Below are 17,809 nucleotides of genomic sequence, written 5' to 3' on the forward strand. Positions count from 1 at the left end.
GTATTTATTCTTTTTTTCTTGGTTAGTCTCACCAAAGGTTTGCCAATTTTGTTCACCTTTTCAAAAAGCCAACTCTTAGTTTTATAGATCTGCTCTAAAGTTTTTCTGGTCTCTGTTTTATTTATTTATGCTCTTCCTTGCTATTTCCTTTCTTGTGCTAACTGACGGCTTAGTTTGTTCTTTTTCTAGCTCCTATAGGTGTAAATTTGAGATCTTTCTTTTTTCTTAATGTAGGTATTTATCACTGAAAAATTCCCTCTTAGAACTGCTTTTGCTGCATCTCATAAGCTTTGGTATGTGTTTCCATTTTCATTTCCATTTCATTTGTCTCAAGGTCTGTTTGATTTCTTCTTTGATCCATTGGTTGTTCAGGGGTGTGGGTCCGCAGTGGTGTGGGTCCGCAGTGGTGTTTCATGGTGTTGGTGGGCCTATTACCAGGGGCTCAGGTGGGCATGGATCCTATTTGGTCTCTGGGTAGATGGCTCCAGGACCTTGGTCAGTAGGGCTGGTGCTGGGACAAGTGTCCACTTCAGGGTCTGCAACTGGGTCTGCAGATATCCGGCCTGTTGTCACCAGGTTCCTGGGAGAGATCCGGCTGGGTCACTGGTCAGATCCCTGCACATGCAGGACTGCCCTAGACCATGGCTGAGAGGGACTGAGCTGAGACGAGAGGCTGCTTTATGATCCACAGCTGGAATTGAGGTCTGCAGGACTACTTCCAGGGGCATGGGGAGGCATGTCTCCTGCTGGGTTCTTGGGTGAGCTGAACTGCCTCTGGACCATGGCTAAGTAGGGCTGGAGCGAGGTCACAGGGCTGCTTCAGGATATGTAAACAAAGCAAGGTCAGCAGGCCCACCATCAGGAATGTGAAGGACCACGTCTCCCATCATGTCCCTGGGTTGTCAAGACTCCTCTCAGACCACGGTTGAGAAGGGCTAGAGCCAAGCTGTAGGGCCACTTCAGGCTCCACCATCAGACCAAGGTTGGTGGGCCTTCCTCCAGGGTCACTGACGGGCATGGGTCCCTGGGTAAGCAGGACTACTTCTGGATTGTGGCCCAGAGGGACTGGAGCTGGGTCACAGGCCACTTCAGGGTCCACAACTGGGACTGAGGTTGGCAGGCCAGTTATCCTCCTGAGTCCCTTGGGGAATGGTGCTGTTGGCAGGCCCAAGGCCAAATGGCGCTGTAGCAAGTCCACAGGGAGAACAGGCTGTTTCTGGGCCTGTCATTGGGACCGCGGTCAGTGCGCCTGCTGCCTGGGTGTGGGCGTGCCTTCTAAAAACGGCCCTCGACGATCTTGGGCTCCATCAGGCTTTCACAACCTCTTACCTGGATCCAAAGCTCCCACAAAGGCACTTTTGTCTGAGGATGACCAAAGTACTGTTGCCGTGGGGGACACAAGCAGGGGAGCTCTCATTCTGCCATCTTACTGGCCTATAACTTTTTAAAAAGAAAATTAAGATGTGTTTTTTCATTTGAAAATTAGTATGTGCAAATTGTTTTAAACTGGAAAATATAGAAAAATAAGAGTACAATATAAAGGCATTTTAAACATGTTTGGTATCTTCTAATTTTGCAGTTCTGGGAAGTTTATCTTACACGGTTGTGACTAACTGCTTACTCTATAATGCCCTGCTTCTCTGCTTCACACACTAACTAAAATAAACATATAACTCAAGTGTTTTTCCATGGTATAGTAAGCTCTTTATAAATATCACTTGAAATGGCAATGCCATCATTTATTTAACCATTCCTCAATATATTTTTATTACTTCCAAATTTTGATTTTATAAAAACATATAAATAACTATGTTTGTAATAAAATATTTATATGTATTTTAACTATTTCTGGAGGATAAGTTCTCTAGAAATTGAATTCCTAAGTTATAGGATGTAAATATTTTAAGGCTCTTGATATATGGTTCTAAATTTAGCTTGCAATATTAATGTCTTTCTTCAATGGAAAATTATAGTAAATCTCATGGGATTTTTAACTGAACATGAATAAAATTTTATTGCAAAAACACTTTGAGGTTTGAGGGAAGAGTATTAGCTAACATATGTTAAAAGCTTAGTAATTGGAACTAATAAGAAAAGTCTGTTTGAATTTGTGATTAATTCTTAACTATAGACTACTATAAAAACAATGTGCTTTTATTGTTGTCGTCCATAAAGTAATACCGAGACTAATGAAAAGTTTATGGTACTCTGTTTTAGGCTTTTGGCTCCAAGTCAGGCAGACTCAGCTTTAAGATCAGACTCCACCACCTACCACCTGACCTTGGGCAAGTTTCTTAACTTCTTTGCCTTATTTTCTGCACCTGTTCAATGAAGATAATGTTAGTTCCTGCTTCTTAGGGTTATTGTGAGTCTTAAATAAAATAATGTATTCAGAGTACCAAATACTTGAGGAGTGCACAATACATTTTATCTATTATTAAAAAAGAATAATTTTAAATGGAATTCCTAGTCAGAATTTCTGCATTAATAAACAGACCAGTTGAAAAGTTTTAAATAAAAAAACCTATACTCGGGCTCCCCTGGTGGCGCAGTGGTTGAGAGTCCGCCTGCCGATGCAGGGGACACGGGTTCGTGCCCCGGTCCGGGAAGATCCCACATGCCGCGGAGCGGCTGGGCCCGTGAGCCATGGCCGCTGAGCCTGCACGTCCGGAGCCTGTGCTCTGCAACGGGAGAGGCCACAACAGGGAGAGGCCCGCATACCGCAAAAAAAAAAAAAAAAAAAAACCTATACTCTATATCATTTACAGTTTCTTTATGTAAATGAGCTAATATTTTCCATGAAATTATAATTCTTGTGTTATCAACTTTATATATATATGTAATATATATATATATGTCATCTATGTAAAACAAAAGTAAGCTACAAGAAAAGCCTCTATGATTAGCACAGATAGTAATGGAATCTGAATTAAGAGGTCTATTTTTTAATTTATTGCTTTATTATTTTTTATTTTATATTAGAAAGAAAAAAATTAGCTTGACTTAATGCTCTTCATGTTTGGAATATGAAGGACAACAATAAAAGTTAACTTCAAAATTAATGAATATACTTCAGATAAGCTTCCATCAAACATAAATACATTGATAATCTCAATATTTATAACTTACACCTAAGGAACAAATATAAATGGATCAAATTTTAAAATCACTTAACATTTTTCTAATTTTCTCTGTAAGGAGCAATTGGGGAAAGTCTTTTCGTGGAAAGTTGTCCCTCAATGCAGGACTGGGCATTGCATTAGTATTTGGGTAAAGCCATGCTCTGTTTCTACAGGCCATTTTTAGATGCTATTTGGTTGCTGTGGTCAGTGGTTTTCTTGCTTTAGCACTCACTTTACCTCACATTCTCCACTATTTCTGAGCTCAGCAAAACTATCATGATCCTTTTGAACTCAAAGCTCAGGCCAACTTTGTCATTATCTGAGTTTGTCTCTTGGCTTGAGAAATAACTTTCAGATTCTTGTTGGTTCATACCAAACCCACACATAGCAACAACCCTAAAAGTCGCACAGGTGAGATATTTTCAACACATCTTTAAGACCATTTAAAGAAACAGGCGGCCAGAAAAATCTAGTTTGTACGATAAGGCCAAATGCGTAACCAGGAAATAATTTCTTTCTCACTTTACAACTGATGTCAATGGCTTTTTATTCTCAGATTTTCAGCATGTTCAGCACAATCAGTCACAGAATATACACCCAGGTCACCTTATTAACAGAGAATAAAGGAATGAGGGATGACTCAGTCTTCTCTATGAGTCTGGGGATGTTGCCAAAGCTTAAGTGATATAGACAGACTGTCTCAAAAATCATAAATGTCATACCTGGACTTTGTACTCATTACCTTTTCACCTTGATAGTCAAGTTCTATCACCTTTTGTATTACGTTTTCTTTTTTTCTTACCTGTGAACTTTCTGCCTTCTTCATCAACATTTCTTTTTTAAGTTTTAAAACTAGTTTGTGTTTCTGAGTTCTTGCTTTCAGCATACTTCTTGGATTCAGGCCAGTTGTCTAATCAGATTGAATTTTTTAAAATAGCAGACTTTTAAAAGTTATAAATACTGAAAATGGTTACTGAAATTGTCATCTGCGTAGTTGTTCAGAAACCATTTTGTGTTAATTCAGAAAACTTGGAACATAAATTTCCAATGATTGTTCTTATTCTTAGATCAGACATTAAAATTTTTTTTTCCAAATCTTCTTCCACATTTTCTTCCCTTTGTAAAAATAATAAATTAACACAAAGGAAAAATCTGGCCTAAAAATCGAACCATGAAAAACGATGTAAAATAACAGACAAGCAAAAATTCTCAAAATCCGGTTTGCCTTTGCATAATGAGAAAAAATAGAGAAAGAAGACAGTGGAAATAATTATCTAAGCCCAGTTTATGAACTTGTGAAAATTAATGGAGAATACAGGGAAAATGTTCTCTTCCCACAAAGCTCTAGGCAATTCCACTGTGCTGAGATTCCCTAGGTTTGGAGGCCTAGAAGATTTTGCCAGGGGCGTGCCCAGGTACGTAAACTCCCAAGCATTTTACCAGGTCTTAGACCAGGGTTTCTCAACCTTAGCAATATTGACATTTGGGGCCAAATAAGTCTCTGTTGGTGGGCTGTTCAGTGCATTGTAGGATGTGTAGCAGCATCCTTGGCTTTTACCTACTAGAAGCCAGTACCACTCCCAGTTGTGGTAATAAAAATATCTCTAGAAAGTGTCAAATGTCCTCCTGGAGGGGAGGAAAGGACAAAATCATTTCTAGTTAGGAATCACTGTCCTAGAGTAACAGATCTTATGCTGGTCTCAACTGTTTCTACTCTATTTTGAAGAGATAAAGGAAAAGGTTTGTCTGATAGCCAGTAGACCCATAGCTAATTAGTCTGTAGCCCTCTCTCAATGGAATAATGTGAGAAAAGTTTGTGGGAGAGTTTTCTTTCTTTCATGCCTTCTGGAGTAGAGAAACACAACCAAACACAAAGAAAACGTTGATTATGTTTCAGACATAGAGAAATATAAATCAAAGCTTGGGTCAAAAAGCAAAATCAAAACTTGGTTTCTACACTTTCTCTGTATTATGGACTCAATCATTTTCCGTTTTCTCTTAGTCCTTCAAAATGGAAATTTGAGTTTATAATATTAATAGACTTAGGGAGCTCCCTGGCAGTCCAGTGGTTAGGACTTGGCACTTTCACTGCCATGGCCCGGGTTCAATCCCTGGTCGGGGAACTAAGATCCCACAAGGCACGTGGCATGGCAAAAAAAATTAATAGACTTATAGGGTTCATTAATATTATTTCCATCTCATATAAAGAAAGGGGGGTTTCAGGTAAGGCTGAGCAACATAAAGTCTTCCCTAAGTACTGATATTTTAAATTCATGAGGCTTGTGGCAGGATTCGGAAATAAGCTTCTCTTCTTAGACCTGTCTTTTTTTAAAAAAATATTTATTTATTTATTTATTTATTTATTTATCTGGCTGCCCTGGGTCTTAGTTGTAGCACATGCGATCTTCGTTGCCATGTAGTTGTAGCACATGGGACCTTCGTTGCCATGTGCGGGATCTTTTAGTTGTGGCATGCGGGATCTAGTTCCCTGACGAGGGATCAAACCCAGCCCCCCTGCACTGAGAGTGCAGAGTCTTAACCACTTGACCACCAGGGAAGTCCCAGGCCTGTGTTTAATACAGAGCCACCCATGCTAGGCTGAGCAAAGCTACTGACATGTGAGTCACAGCACTGCAGTGTGTGCCCTGCCTCTGCCACTTACCGCACGGCCTTGGGACTCACGACCTTGAGATTCGGTTCCTCCATGTGAAAAGTGAGAACAGCCATGATTCTCTGAAGTGACTGCTGTAATGATTACATTCGTATTAGGATCACTATCACTTGTATTATTCCTCTTTTCCTCCATCCCCTTCCTTCCTCTCTGCTGTATCTATTCCTTGCACTCAGGCCCTCAGGGACCACAGCCCTCACATACTTGCTCGGCCCCGATTCTGAGCCCCAGCATTGCAGAGGGCTTGCTAACTTATCCAGGGTATTTAGAAAACTAAGACTGCATGCTTCATAAAATTAACTGAGAGCTCTGTCTTTCAATTTCTTACTACTTAAAATGGTTTCATTACATTTCCAAATGTTTAGATGTCTATGAACATAAAAAATCAAGTTCTCTGTGAAAATAATCACCAAAGTCAGCACTGGGGCAGGAGGAATATTAGAAGTCATCTGGTCCAGCGGGGATTCCTGGCCTATGGTCAGGATGCTTTTACTGATGGCTACTCAGCCCTTTGCAGGCACCCCATCTCATTTCTGAGAAGTATTAATTACTGGAAAGTTCTGATCTTGCCTGAACCTGTCTCTTTTGGGTTTTCTTCTGGAAAAACACTGAGTGCATCTCCTTCTTTATCCACTAATGAGCTACACAGCCCTCAGCAAGTCATACGTTTGCTACATTTAAAGACTTGATATGTGAATTTATCAAATACAAAGCAATGAAACATTCTATAGGTGCACAACCACCTTTGTAATTAGAGAAGAAAAATGAAACATGCAAAATCCTTAATACTTAACTGGCTAATAAAGGAGAGACCCCATTGCGTGTGGTATATGCAACTTTCTCATTAATTTTGAAAGCAGTGCCGACTTTCTCGTAGGCAGTAATGCCCTCCAGTTTCCTTCCTTTTCTCTCCCAGTGCCTTGGGGCTTTTTCTGGACAATTTCTTCTGAGACACTTTCCAGCCTCCACTGAGCTGCCTATGCTGCCAGCCCGGTTCCTGGGTGCCGTCTCCATATGGTTCAATCTCGCTCTGTTAGAATGTGCCACTTCACTTACATAGGCATTCAAGTGGACGGACTATGGTTCAAGAAAGATGCTGGAGCTGAAGTGAAATCTTGGCGAGGTGCACGTCATGTACCCTTCAGGTGCCTGAGGGTATGCCTCTATTAATGGGCATCCACACTCTCCCCTGTCAACACTTCCACTGCCAATCAGTAATGGTGCATTCTTGGACAATTACCTAACCTCTCTGTGCCTCAGTTTTCCAATTACTAGAAGAGGAGGAAAATCATACTTAACCATAATCGTAAGGTTATTATGAGCATTAAGTGAATTTATTTAAGCACTTAAAACAATACAGACCCTAGTAACTGCTATATATGTTTGCTATCATTATTTTAGAGAAGCAATATCTGTTTCTCATTTTACTGGCTATTCATGGCTTTGAAAAGTCATGTAATAATTTAGCTTTTTGGGGGGCTAATTTAGTAAACAAATTTACTCTTTACTGTGAGCAAGACCCGCGGCTTTGCCCACCATGACAGACCCAGAAGGTTTAAGATTCCTTGGGTACTGGGTTCAATTCCTGCCTCCACAAATTCATTCAGAGTCTTCTTTTTCTGCTCTGTGTGTGTGCGCACGTGTGCACGCTTGAAAAAGTGGCAGAAATGGGTCCAGTTGGTCTGAACTGCCCATTCCTGTCATTACTCTACACAATGAAATCGTGTGATTTCTTTCATCATGTGCAGCTGGTACCACCTTGTCTGCCTCTGAGGTATGCCATGCCCAGAAATGATGAAAGGCTTTGGCTCTTACAAAGGAGAATAAACCCCCATATGAACTGAATACTTATCATGGAGGTAGGGCATGAAAGATCATGAATTCTGTCTTTTCTTTCAGTTAAGGCCTAGTATTTCTCATTGCATTACTCTTTGCTTAATTCTACATTTAGATCCTTGAACAAAAATTTTACAAGAGACTTTTCAGCAGTCTATGATCCTGACCCTCCTTTATGCCCTATAGTAATGACATCTGCATACCTTTGTGTAAATATCTATATATGTATATATGTGTGTGTCATATATCTCAGCTGACCGAATAATTACGGCTTCACACACCCAAGACTGAAAGAAATCAGCTGCAGCCTAAAAACATAAGAAAATGTAGTAAAGTAATATATAGTCTTCTAAAAAAGATTTTAACCAGAGATCAGGCTTCTGGTATTTCTGGCCATCAGCTACATCATCACTGGGACACTGAAAGAGTGGAAAATATTGGTGGAAAATGTTACCTGGGAGATTTTTAAACCCATATGCTGTTAAGATCCTGGGCTCCCATTCCTTCTTCCTTCTTATCTGGATATAGGGAGCAGGGTGTTCCCAGGCCCAAGAGGAAGAAGAACTCCGTTTTCTTTCTCTCTGACAACAATCCTTTTCCGGGGCTGATGAACAAGGAAAGCAAAGCATAAGCTGAGCCGTTCTGAGGTGATCCTGCCCGTGAGGTCTGAGACCGCACAAAACTGAGGTCTCGCAGAGCCAACGTGGCAAACTTAGAAAGCAGGAAATGCCTTCTATGTCTTCCGCCAACCTCTTTACACAGATGTTGACATGCTGTCACTCATCAAGCAGCTAATATCCTTCATAATATCCTCTTCCGTTCGAGCTTCCCCTGGACCTGCCCTACGTGGTATAACTGCGCACCCGCGCTGTTTTTCAGTCCCCTATGCTGCCCTACTCTCTTACGTGCCTCTGACTCCTTCTATTGGGGCCCTTCTCCCTGTTTGGATAATCCAATTCAGAAGTACCCGATAAAACATGATGGTGGAATTTCAGACACTGTCACATGTTGATGAGAGGGCAGGATGTCTAGAAACCCATAATATCACCTAGGAATCCTGTACCTTCCGCAGGGTTGACCTGTACTCAGGGACTGCTACCTTCATCATTACTGTCTGTAAGTCATGTTTGCTGAGGATGGGGTTATGTGCTTAAGATATTATGAACATTTTTCCTAATTCCTCTTCTATCACAGAACTATAGAATCCACAGATCTCTAAGTAAGCTCTGGAGAAAAATTCACACACACAAAAAGAAAGATAAAAGAAAAAGGAGACCATAATGCAAACTTTTCTAGTGAATACTAAAAATTGTAGCTCTGATGTATTTGTTTCTTTGCTTTAATAAGATTGTAGCATATAATTTTTTAAATAAACTATCTATTTTTGGCTGCGTTGGGTCTTCGTTGCTGTATGTGGGCTTTCTCTAGTTGCGGTGAGCGGGAGCTACTCCTCATTGCGGTGGCTTCTCTTGTTGTGGAGCACGGGCTCTAAGTGTGCGGGCTTCAGTAGTTGTGGAGTTGTGGCTCGTGGGCTCTAGAGCACAGCCTCAGTAGTTCTGGTGCACGGGCTTAGTTGCTCCGTGGCATGTGGGATCTTCCCAGACCAGGGCTCGAACCCACGTCCCTTGCACTGGCAGGCCGATTCCTAACCACTGCACCATCAGGGAAGTCCCTGTAGCATGTAATTTTTAAAGGGAAAAAACTCATAGAGGGTAATTAATTTGAAGAAAAAAGATGGAGAAAGTCTCGTTTGCAAAAATACAAATAAGAACTGTGGTTTAAGTGATATCAATACTTACAAAAACCCTAGAACTGATTAATTTTCTCATGTGGAATGACATTTTAGGCCATTATTGACATTTATCCTTTCTTATCATGAGCATTCTTAAATCATTCCCCAAGGAATGCTAAAATTTTTCTGAGAAACTTTTGCATCATCCTAAACTTGCATTTGCTAAGCTTGATTGCCTTAGGAAAAAACCCCACTCTTTTATATCATTTTTGCATAGCAACATCCCAAACACAGCAAACATTATGAGACATGGAAAACAGAAAGAGTCTGGGAGGAATACAACCATAGAGGGATTGGACATGTATTCCCAGAAATCACTTGAGGACTGTGTTGCTCTCCCATGACAGCTGCAGGGGTGAGACCCATCCATGGTTCTCATTTCCTAAAGCTCTTCCTTAGCAATTCTTACAAAGTTTTATTTTATTCTGAAATCAGGTGAAAATGGGGGAAAATATCAATCTTTATTGAAGGGAGAAAATTCTTTCAAGATGATGTGTATTCCCACAAGGTTGGGCTGCATATTTTAGAAGTATAGTAAGTATGCACTGTTCTACAACAGTTACCATAGGAACAAAACTTTTCCCCCCATTAGATGGTAGAGTAATCATGGTAGTAAATTTTCACAGAAATATCTAAGCTACACAAATTAAGCATCGGTTAGGAGTCAAATCCAACAGATTATGGATTTAATAGGCAGGTGTTACAGAGGGAGGATAAGAGCTCTAAATATAAGGGGAAATGTTTGCACATCGAATGATCAAACTATAAGTTTGCTAAACTAACCATCAAAGTGGGCACTTTGATGCCCACTGCTTTTTATTCTGCTCTAATTTCCCAGGAGGGCATCACCCCAGCTGTCAGCTGAAAGCCATGCTAAGCAATATCAAAGAGGATTCTTACAGCCTGTTCCTAAGAATTATTCTGAAAAAGAGAGCAAATGTGACATACCACTGCGTAAGTGGATACTCGGGGTTCTGTGAGCAATGTGATGTGTTGAGTGGTGTAATAATCGTGGACGCTTCCACAAACAGCTGGATTTGAGCTGGGTTTTAAAAGAAAGGTAACATCTAGGAGGTGGTGTGATGTTTTAGTAGAAGGGCTACTACTATATTACATCTACTTTAAGATGCATATTTTTCACATCAGAACATCTCTGAAATGAGGCTGCCTTAGAATTCATGGTATCTCATAGTCACTATCGACTAGGTGCAGTTGTGATGTTTCATTATACACACATGAGCAAACTGAGTCATTGTCACTTCAGCTGAGTTTTGTCCATTGTTGGCTCTCTATATATGTTGAGTTTAACTGACATTTATAAATGATTATACTACTATTTGTCCTGGAAATGAAAAGTTTTTGTGTCTACAGAAAAGCATGGAAACAAAGCAGAGATATGGGCATGAGAAGGATGAATAAGCAAGATATGATCTTAATTATGCAATAGAAAAGTTCAATGTGTAAGGTGGAAGAGGGGGTAAAAAAAATCACACTACGTAAGACCCGCAGAAGAATACTGGATAGCAAGTCTAATAATTTTAGAATTAGTTTTCTCTTAAACATTTGAATAAAATATCTTGAACACATGAATTCTGATGTGACTTTTAAAAGAATCCAACCATTTAAAATAGTCTTTTTAAAAATCTAATTATTTTAAGATAATTAGCCTCAATGTGTGTATTAGAGGGATTGTAATAATAAAATATCAATCTGAACACTCACTATAATTAAGTTCCATTTACATGAAAAATACCTGAGTCCTAAAACAATACCCAAAGTGCCACACGATGAATCAACGTCAGGTAACTGCTTAAAATATACTTAAACTTATGAGATATTACTGGAAACACAAGACTAAATGATGCTAGAATAATGCGTTTTTTACGAAGGGGATTATTCTCTTTAAGGCCTATGGCTTACATTTTTACTTTATGAAAAGTTTCCATTTTATTTAATTTTCAAAAAGTGTATGGGTCAGTTGTCATTAACTTGTTTGGCTAATTCTGAAATAACTAGAAATTTTGAAAACTTGGAACCTGGCACATTATTTTTTACGTTATAAAATACACTTAGAAGAAATAGAGTCTTTTAAGCTTTACTACTGTATTTTAAATCCCCAAAGGGTGTGTCACAGTGATTTTTGGAAAAGCTACGGGTGCACTGAAAAAGAATTACAGCAGTTTAATGATATAGCAAGATGGTGTTCCAAATTCTAAGATAATTTTATAATTTGAAGCCTAACTCACCAGTCTCACTGTCTACCACCCCCACCCACATACCATAAGGCCTTCGTGTTAGTGCTGGACACCATCTTACCACGTGGGTGGCAGCTGCCTGTCATCTCAATAATTCTGAAGAAAAGCCAGGGAATTTGTTTTAAAGTGTTTGTCCAGATGGAACCACATGTGACCTCCAGGGTGCTGGGCCTGAATCCTAGCCTGCTGGCTGTGTACAGCCATAGAGCTTACCCAGGAGAAAACTTCACTGTCTCCTCAAAGCCAATGAAGATAAAAGAAACCTGTATTAGTCCAAAAAGCGCAGCTCATACATGTGGGAATTGCACAAGATTAAGGTTTGTCCTTTGTGTTGTGCTCAAAAAGGCCAGGAGATAGAAAGGAAAGCAGACAGCTGCTGGGTCCCTCTGTTTTGTTGCTTTCCTTGCTTAAAAGAAACTTTGAATCCTATTGGTGAACGGGGGGGCCTTGAGCGTGTAATAGCAAACTCTGGTTATTATGTCCACTTAGGTGATACAAGAACCACATCATTGGAACAGGATCCTATGAAAGGTAAGACTTGACAGACTTCTGAGCCATGAAGGGTCCAATTCCTTTTAATAGTCATGAACAGGGTGGCATAGGCATGATAGGAAAGATTCTTGGGCAGGCTGGGAAGCTGTTGACCCTTGTTATTCCACAGCAAAATATTTGGTAATATTGTCTCTTGTACTGTCGGAAGAGAAACCACATGACTTAGCTACACTCTCAAGGGGGACTGTTTGTAAAAACTTAGGATATTGTGGTGGGTCGACTGCTCCTTGTTTTTAACAAGATACTAAGGAAGAGAAGAACTCAGGCCAGTTTGCACAGAAAGATGGGAGTGAATAGAGTTAAGGGAGGTTCTCTGAATGTGGCCTGCAATCTAAAGTTAATAAATGTATAGGCTTCCAGTGTTTCTAAGAAAGAGAAGAACACCAAACACAGGAATCAGTAGACTCAATGCACACCCCACCACTAGGAAGATGAAAGCAGATCTCAGATGGTTGCAATGAACCCAGATTGGAAATTCAACATGGTGTGGCCAAGGACAGGGCAAGGTCCCATATCCATGGCCTCTCTTCCATCCAGAATGAACACACAGGCATAGTGAAAGTCAATAAAACCTCTGCTTTCTTGATGGAATCTACAGATAATGGCTGATAATGAATGGTGGGACAATCAAAAAGCTATTCCTTGCCTGAGTGCTTACACTGACTATATGATAACCTCTCTTGGCAAGAGTCTTCTGATCTCCTCCGACACAACAGAAGAAAACCACGTATCTGTTGAATTGGAGTAATTCTCCTATAGACACATATATCATTACTTTTATCTTACACACATATGCCTAGAGTATTATTTGGAAAGTACACAGAGGCTGGTCACAGTGGCTGCTTCTGGGCAGGGGGATTCAGTGGCTACAGGAAAGCAGCATGAGGGAGACTTACTTCTCCTTACTCACCTTTGGGTAGTTATGAATTTTGAATTTTTGACCAAGTATATACATCACCTATTCACTCTCTCTCTCTCTCTCTCTCTCTCTCACACACACACACACACACACACACACACTCACAGCAAAATTTATAAGAGTTTCTAATAAAATTACAAATGTACATACCTTTTGACCTAGTTATTTTACTCCTGGGAATGATTTTCTACAAATATAGCCAAATGTGTCAAATGAGGTAGGTTCAAGGTCAGTTACTTCAGCATTGCTTTTAATAGGAAATACTCAAAAAACTTAAATGAAATAACTTAAATGTCCATCAATAGGGTGCTGGTAAAATATATTATATACACCCACACAACTTAACACCATACACCTACAAAAAGGAATGAAGAACATTATGTATTGATAAAAAACGAGCTTACCAACTGAAAAGGCAAGTGTTATTGTGTGCTCTTAGTTGAGTTTTTAAAAAGTGAGAGATGTATGTATATATAATATAATTAGGTGTATTTCATGATATATATGTATATATCCATCCATGTATATATGTACATATATCATATATATACACACACATATAGGTATATATACATTTATATATCCATATATAAATATACGTACATATATTCATTTGCTTTTATTTTTTAATTTGATTTTCTTTTTGACAACGCTGCGAGGCTTGCAGGATCTATATCTATATCTATATAATATAAATTTATTTACTTATTTTTGACTGTGTTGGGTCTTGTTGCTGCGCGCAGGCATTCTCTGGTTGCAGCGAGCGGGGGCTACTCTTCGTTGTGGTGCGCGGGCTTCTCACTGCGGTGGGTTCTCTTGTTGTGGAGCATGGGCTCTAGGCTCGTGGGCTTCGGTAGTTGCAGCACGTGGGCTCAGTAGTTGTGGCTCGCGGGCTCTAAAGCGCAGGCTCAGTAGTCGTGGTGCACAGGCTTAGTTGCTCTGTGGCATGTGGGATCTTCCCGGACCAGGACTCGAACCCATGTCCCCTGCATTGGCAGGCAGATTCTTAACCACTGTGCCACCAGGGAAGTCCATTCATTTGCTTTTATATTTCTGATAAGCTACATAAAAAACTGAAGCATTCCTGTCTCAGGAAAGGAGAACTTGGTGGTAGAGGTTCAGGGGTGGGAGGAATGCTTTTTATTCCAAAAGAATTTCACAGATTTTTTCCACATCAGCAGTATCATTTAGGTAAGTGTATACCGTAACTTCACAGACAACACTCATCTGAGTGCCTAAGTGAAGGCAGGTAAACAAGCACCCATCCAGTCTCATTTCCTGTAGAGGCAGCATCTTTTAGAATAAAAAGTCTGTATCTAAAGGCCATATCTGCATGTGCAGTTTAAACAAATTATTATGTGCATGGTGTTTTTATACCAATCCTGTGAAACATTAGTTTTCAGGGATAATTAGCATTAACTTAGTCTGTCGCTAATTTCAGTTCTTTCTCATCAAGCACATTATGTGTGAAGAAAAAAACGACCTCATTCAGTATTTTTTTATTATGAAGACACGTTTTTTGGTTTTTGTTTTGTTTTGTCACAGATACCGTCTAAAAGCATAGAGGCTCTGGCACGGTCAGAGAGAATGTTCTTCTGTAACTGGAACCACTCTTTCTAGCTAAAGGGATATTATCTCATTTCTTTTTAAACTCTTCTCCTCCCCTCCCTCTCCCTGTCCCTTTCCCTCTCTCCTGTTCTCCCTTCCTTCCTTTTTCCTTTCAGCATTAGTTTTCTAGAGAGACCATCTACTTAAAATCCTTAGAGTGAAGGACACCCTGTGACTGAAAACCTCAAATGACTATTATTAAGAAAATTTTCATCTAAAAAGATCGGAAAACAAGTGATGGTTTTCACTTTACTTAACATTTTTTCCAGTTTGTCAGATGGTGGGTTGAGCTGATGAGGGCTGGTGAAAATCATTGGCTCTGGATCCTCTAACGATTTTCTGCATTCTTATCAGTCTAAAGACCAAACTTCTGCTTAAGCGAGGTTGAAAATAGTCATATAGTTTTATCGTGATAGACCATTAGAACTAGAAGGAGGGTGAGACAGAATCTAGTTCAGTCTGCTTTATAGATGGAACTAAGGTTGAGGAACACTAAGTGATTGCCCAAAAGGTCACATAACTTACTGTCAGAGTCAGACCTGCTGATTTTTTTCACCATAGCACATCAGAGCAGGAAGAAAGAAATGCTCCAAAAAACTACCTTGCTCTTTCTGTCCCTTATAAATGTTTGTCTCCAACTTGGAGTAATCAGTATTTATGAATAGACCACCTTCTATGAAATTAGATTGTCCTCTTAAGAGTTAATTATGATATTAAGCAGCATTGGCTTCCTTAACTGCTGAAAAATGTCCCTTGAGCTGCTGAAAAGTTTCCTTCACTTTGGTAGTCGAATTGTGTTCACGTGGGCTGTATTAATGGGCACCTTAAGTCACATGCTAATCTGGACACATCGATCAATGAGATTAACATACCTAGAGAGATAAAAGGATTTCAACATAAGAGTTTGGATTGCAAATATAAAACAGGAGCAGAGGACCCCCTATTGAAGGTGACCTGTATCCTGCTCAGAGCAGGGAAGAGGAAGGCGTGGCCAGGTGTTGAGAATTTCATTCCCATTGTCGAAGTTCTACCTTAGGAAAAGAGTACTGCTTTCTTGAATTTTCTTGGCTTCCTGGTTTTCTTCTGACCTCTTGGGTCACTCAATCTTTCATTTCCTTGCTCCCTCCTGCTCTCCCATATGACTTCTAAACACAAGAGTTGATGGGAACTCATTCACTGTCTCCTCACTCAATTCTTTGTCCCAAGGTGATCTCATTCACGCTGCTGAATTTCAAAATGTATCATTCTACCCCAGATCTCTTTTCTGACTCAAATATCTACCTACCTATCTAAATTTCCAACTAGATGTCACAAGATTATCATAAATACAACATGTCAAAAATCGTATTCTTGGGACTTCCCTGGCCCAGTGGCTAAGACTCCATGCTCCCAATACAGGGGACATGAGTTCGATCCCTGGTTGGGGAACTAAGATCCTGCATGCCGCATGATGTGGCCAAAAAATAAAGAAAGAAAGAAAGAACACTAGCTTAAAAAAAATTGTATTTTTCATTCTTCACCATAACCTCCTCCAATCCGCTCCTCCTTTAGATTGTTCCACCTCAGAAAATGGCGTCCTCACTGCCCAGTTGCTCAAATCAGAAACGTAGCTGTCATCCTGGAAACCACTCTCTTCTTCTCCTTTCAATCCATCACCAAGTTACATTTTTATTTCTTAAATATTTCTGGAAGCCAACAGCTACTCTTTGCCTTCACTACCACAGCCTTGGTCTATGCCACTATCTTCTTTACCTGGAGGTCTATGATGGTCTCCTAATTAGTCTCCCCATATTCATTCATTCTTCCATTTTAATCCATATAGCAAGTGATCATTTAAAAATACTCTTCGGGACTTCCCTGGTGGTCCAGCAGTTAAGACTCCGCGGTCCCAACGCAGGGGGCCCGGGTTCGATCCCTGGTCAGGGACTTAGATCCTGCATGCTGCAACTAAAGATCCCCCATGTGGCAACGAAGATCCCGCGTGCTGCAACTAAGACCTGGTGCAGCCAAATCAATATTTAAAAAATTAAAAAATAAAAATATTTTTCGCATCGTGCCACCCCGCTGCTTAAAACACACCAGTGGCCCCTGCTTCCCTCTTCATCTTCACCTTGCACCTTTCTCCCTTTCTAAGGACCATCCAGCCCTAAAGGCTGCCTTCCTCCTATGGGTTCAGGGTTTCCTACCCCAGATCCTTTACACATTTTATTCTCTCTGCTTGGATTCTTTCTCCCTCCACAATATTTCTCTTCCCCATCTCTCCTAACTTTTACTAATTCTTTAGTTTATTTTTAAATGTCAGATCCTCAGAAATACATCCCCTTAACTATAAAATCTGATTTAGGACTCACTTTATATTCCCTTGCAAAACAGCCTCCTATTTTTTTTCCCTTACCAATCACTACTTTCAATTTCTAATTATAGATGCATTTGTCTGATTACTTCTGTCTTCCAACACAGTTATTTTGTTCACTTTTCTACCCAGCAATCAGAACAGTTCCTGGCGCATTACAGACGGTTAGTATTTGTTGAATGACAATGAATGAGCTTTGTTAGCTGAAGAGATTTTTATAATCTAAACTACTTTTTTTTACTCTGTTCTAGGCAAGATACCCTTTTGATTATGATTTTTCTTCCCATATAGCTTGATAACTATAGGAGAAAACGCACTGATCATTTAAGAGATAGCTCTTAGTTTAAAAAGTGATGTTCGCAACACCCTTTCATGATAAAAACACGAAAAAACAACAACAACTAGGAATAAAAGGAACTTATCTCAACATAATAAAAGCTATATACTAAAAACCTACAGTGAACATCATGGTGAAAGACTGAAAGCTTTTCCTTTAAGATCAGCAACAAGGCAGGGATGCTTGCTTTCACCACTTCTATTCAACGTAGTACTGGAAGTTCTAGTCAGAGCAACTGGCAAGAGAAAGACATAAAGGCATCCAAGTTGGAAAGGAAAAGGTAAAATTATCTGTAGATTATTTGATATTCCATGTAGAAATCTCTAAAGATTTCATACACCAAAAAAACCTGTTAGAATTAATG

General features: G+C 39.8%; 1 protein-coding gene across 1 annotated transcript in view; it reads right to left on the reverse strand.

Moving 5' to 3' along the window:
- The window catches only part of PRTFDC1 (phosphoribosyl transferase domain containing 1), a 101,745-nt gene extending 95,902 nt beyond the window's left edge, over positions 1-5,843 (reverse strand). Inside the window, exon 1 of the mRNA XM_067703440.1 lies at positions 5,785-5,843. The gene's annotated coding sequence lies outside the window, so the exon portion shown is untranslated. The remainder of the gene's footprint in view (positions 1-5,784) is intronic.
- Positions 5,844-17,809: the final 11,966 nt, after the last annotated feature.

This window comes from Pseudorca crassidens, chromosome 1 (genome assembly GCF_039906515.1).
Source record: "Pseudorca crassidens isolate mPseCra1 chromosome 1, mPseCra1.hap1, whole genome shotgun sequence".
Taxonomy (NCBI): Eukaryota; Metazoa; Chordata; class Mammalia; order Artiodactyla; family Delphinidae; genus Pseudorca; species Pseudorca crassidens.